This window comes from Triticum dicoccoides, chromosome 4B, assembly GCF_002162155.2.
Source record: "Triticum dicoccoides isolate Atlit2015 ecotype Zavitan chromosome 4B, WEW_v2.0, whole genome shotgun sequence".
NCBI classification, from domain to species: domain Eukaryota; kingdom Viridiplantae; phylum Streptophyta; class Magnoliopsida; order Poales; family Poaceae; genus Triticum; species Triticum dicoccoides.
Window position 1 is genome coordinate 459,087,826 of NC_041387.1, and position 4,834 is coordinate 459,092,659.

Genomic DNA, 4,834 nt, shown 5'->3' on the forward strand with positions numbered 1-4,834 from the left:
CAGCTCCTGGAGAGGCTCTGGCCGTGACTCAAGGAAAGTTTAAGGGGAAACCAAAAGGATCCTGGAACCCCAAGAAGGTAAAGGATAAAGAAGGGAACGACGTGATGGATATGCCATGTCACATTCACACGAAGAAAGACAAAGAGGGGAATATCATTTACCCGAAGCACACCACTCGCCAATGTCGACTCCTGATCCAGCAGTTTCAGGGAAAACAGTCTAAGGACAAGGAGAAGGAGTCGGACAAGGCCGAAGACAAGGAGGACAGTGAGGAAGGATATCCGCATATCAACTCCACTCTGATGATCTTTGCAGATGTGGAAAGCAGAAGTCGACTGAAAGTGATTAACCGAGAGGTGAACATGGTTGCCCCCGCAAAAGCAAATTATCTGAAGTGGTCTCAAACACCCATCACATTCGACCAATCTGATCACCCGACTCATATTGCCACCCCTGGGAGGCAAGCTTTGGTGGTCGATCCAGTTGTCGAAGGCACTCGACTGACAAAGGTGCTGATGGATGGTGGAAGTGGGCTGAACTTATTGTATGCAGACACATTGAAAGGTATGGGCATTCCGATGTCCCGATTGAGCACTAGTAACATGAGCTTTCATGGAGTTATACCAGGGAAGAAGGCCGAGTCACTCGGCCAGATAGCTTTGGACGTGGTGTTTGGTGATTCGAAGCATTTTCGCAAAGAAAAGTTGACGTTTGAGGTCGTGGATTTTCAGAGTGCATATCATGCCATTTTGGGGAGACCAGCTTACGCACGATTTATGGCTCGACCATGCTACGTGTACCTCAAATTGAAGATGCCCGGCCCCAAAGGAGTGATCACTGTCACCGGTGATCGGAAAAAGGCAGAAGAGTGCTTTCAGAAGGGCTCCAAGATCGCCGATTCCCAGGTGACAGCGGTCGAGTTCGAAGAATATAAGCAAAACGCAGATCCGAGTGACTTGCTGCGATCCAAGAAGCCCGCCACAGAGTCTGCATTCCAGTCGTCCGGTGAGACGAAGCCTATTCACATTCACCCGACTGACCCCGAAGCAGCTCCGACCCGCATCTCTACGACACTCGACCCAAAATAGGAAGAAGCGCTCATCCAGTTCCTCCGTGAGAACTGGGACATTTTTGCATGGAAGCCCGCTGACATGCCAGGTGTTCCCAGGGGACTGGCTGAGCATCGCCTAAGAGTCGACTCATCTGCAAAACCAGTCAAAGAGCATCTTCGGCGGTCCGCCGTCCAGAAGAGAAAAGCCATTGGCGAAGAAGTGGCTCGACTGTTGGCGGCAGGATTTATCCGAGAGATATACCACTCCGAGTGGCTCGCTAATGTCGTCATGGTTCCTAAGAAGGACAAGTCGCTCCGAATGTGCATTGATTTCAAGCACATCAACCGGGCCTGCCCGAAAGATCATTTTCCTCTTCCTCGCATAGATCAAATTGTTGACTCGACCGCGGGATGTGAGAGGTTATCTTTTTTAGATGCCTACTCCGGGTACCACCAGATCCGTCTGTACGGGCCCGACGAGGTAAAAACAGCTTTCATCACTCCATTCGGGTGCTTCTGCTATATCACCATGCCATTCGGCCTCAAGAATGCCGGGGCCACATTCATGCGAATGATTCAGAAGTGTCTACTCACTCAAATCAGTCGGAATGTGGAAGCTTATATGGATGATATTGTTGTCAAGTCACGAAAAGGTTCCGACCTGCTCGCTGACCTCGCCGAAACATTTGCCAACCTCAGAAGGTATGATATCAAGCTCAATCCATCGAAGTGCACATTTGGAGTTCCTGGTGGCAAGTTACTCGGTTTTCTCGTTTCCGAACGGGGAATCGACGCTAACCCAGAGAAGATTGGCACTATTCTCCGAATGAAACGCCCTGTGCGAGTGCACGATGTCCAGAAGCTTACTGGATGCTTGGCCGCATTAAGTCGATTCATCTCACGACTCGGTGAAAAGGCATTGCCTCTTTACCGACTGATGAAAAAGACAGACAAGTTCGAGTGGACTCCAGAAGCTGATGCAGCGTTTGCCGAGCTAAAAGCTCTGCTCTCCACCCAGCCGGTGCTTGCTGCTCCAATCAGCAAAGAGCCTCTGTTGCTCTATATTGCAGCCACAGGACAAGTCGTCAGTACCGTGCTAACGGTCGAGCGGGAAGAAGAAGGAAAAGCCCTCAAAGTTCAGCGCCCAGTGTATTATTTGTCTGAAGTCTTGACTCCATCCAAGCAGAGATATCCTCATTATCAGAAGCTTGTATATGGAATATACATGACCACAAAGAAGGTTGCTCATTATTTCTCTGATCATTCCATCACAGTCGTCAGCGACGCTCCACTATCAGAGATTTTGCACAATAGGGATGCAACTGGTCGAGTGGCCAAATGGGCGATTGAACTTCTTCCCCTTGATATCAAGTTTGAGGCAAAGAAAGCCATTAAGTCCCAGGCAATAGCAGATTTCCTTGCCGAGTGGATTGAACAGCAGCAGCCGACTGAAGTTCACTCGGAGCATTGGACCATGTTTTTTGATGGCTCTAAGATGTTGAATGGTTCCGGTGCTGGGGTTGTCCTGGTTTCCCCCAGAGGAGATAAGCTCAGATATGTGCTCCAGATTCACTTTGATTCCTCCAACAATGAGGCAGAATATGAAGCCCTCTTATATGGGTTGCGCATGGCCATTTCACTCGGCGTCCGTCGCCTGATGGTCTATGGCGACTCGGATTTAGTGGTCAATCAGGTGATGAAAGAGTGGGACGTGAGAAGCCCAGCCATGACTGGATACTGCAGTGCAGTGAGGAAGCTGGAAAAGAAGTTCGAGGGGTTGGAGCTCCATCATATACCCCGACTGAAAAATCAAGCAGCTGACGATCTAGCAAAGATAGGTTCCAAGAGAGAAGCCATTTCGAATGGTGTGTTCTTGGAGCATATACACACTCCGTCAGTCAAAGAGGATCCTTTCACCGAAGGAACTCCACAGCCCAAGAGTGCCACAGATCCGACTGAAGTTGAAGTCCCAGCGGTGGTCGACTTAATCATGGAGGTTTTGGTGGTCATTCCCGACTGGACGATTCCGTATGTCGCATATATCCTGAGGAAAGAGCTCCCGGAGGATGAGGAAGAGGCTCGACAGATCGTCCGTCGATCTAAGGCCTTTACCGTAATCAAAGGACAATTATACAGAGAAAGCGCGAATGGAGTTGGTCAGAAGTGCATAACACCAGAAGAAGGTCGACTCATCCTCAATGATATTCACTCGGGGACCTGTGGTCATCATGCGTCCTCTCGGACCATCGTGGCCAAAGCATACCGAGCCGGATTTTACTGGCCAAAGGCGAATGAGATGGCAAAAGAGATAGTGGATAAGTGCGAGGGATGTCAATTCTACTCGAATATGTCACACAAGCCTGCGTCGGCTCTGAAGACCATTCCACTCGTCTGGCCTTTCGCAGTATGGGGATTGGACATGGTTGGTCCTTTGAGAACAGGACGAAGTGGCTTCACGCATGTACTGGTGGCAGTCGACAAGTTCACCAAGTGGATCGAGGCTAAACCAATCAAGAGCCTTGACACCGGTACTGCTGTTAGCTTCATCAGAGAACTAATATTCAGATATGGAGTCCCACACAGCATCAATACGGATAATGGGTCGAACTTTGACTCAGAGGAATTCAGAGCTTTCTGCAACTCCCAGGGCACATGGGTCGACTACGCTTCAGTCGCCCATCCGCAGTCGAATGGACAAGCAGAGCGAGCTAATGGACTGATTCTTAAGGGATTGAAGCCTCGACTGATGCGTGATCTCAAACACGCGGCAGGAGCTTGGGTCGATGAACTTCCCTCAGTACTCTGGGGACTGCGGACCACACCTAGTCGGTCGACCGGAAGAACTCCATTCTTCTTGGTCTACGGAGCTGAAGCAGTCTTGCCGAGTGATCTTCTCCACAATGCTCCTCGAGTTGAAATCTACAACGAAGCAGAGGCTGAACAAGCGCGGCAAGACGCAGTCGACCTTTTAGAGGAAGAAAGGGAGATGGCTCTGATCCGGTCGACCATCTACCAACAAGATTTGCGTCGTTTCCACGCCAGAAATGTGAGAGGTCGAGCCTTCCAGGAAGGAGATTTGGTTCTTCGAGTGGATCAGCACAAACCACACAAGCTTGCTCCTTCTTGGGAAGGCCCCTTCATCATCACCAAGGTTCTCCACAACGGGGCGTACCATCTTTACAACGTCAAGCATAATATCGACGAGCCCCGAGCTTGGAACGCGGAGCTACTCCGCCCATTTTACACTTAAGTTTTATCACTCGGATGAGTTGCAATAAAGTACTTCTGTAGTTCATGGACCTCAAAATAATAGTGTCATAGTCCCTCCATAATTTCTGTCGCTTTTTATTGTTGTCCAATAAAATTCTCCCTCAGTGGGAGACTTAGCTGCGAATCCGTTTCGCCTAAGTTTGTAAAAATCCTACCGAGTGGCGAGCCAGACTCCCACTCGGAGGCTTAGCTGCAAATCTGTTTCGCCTAAGTTATCAAAATCCTACCGAGTGGTAAGCCAGCCTTCCACTCGGGGGCTTAGCTGCAGCCCTGTGCTCGCCTAAGTTATAAAATCCTACCGAGTGAGGAGCAACCCTCTCACTCGGGGGCTTAGCTGCAGCCCTGCGCTCGCCTAAGTTATCAAAATCCTACCGAGTGTAGAGCAACCCTCTCACTCGGGGGCTTAGCTGCAGCCCTGCGCTCGCCTAAGTTATCAAAATCCTACCGAGTGTAGCGCAACCCTCTCACTCGGGGGCTTAGCTGCAGTCCAAGCACTCGCCTAAGTTATATAAT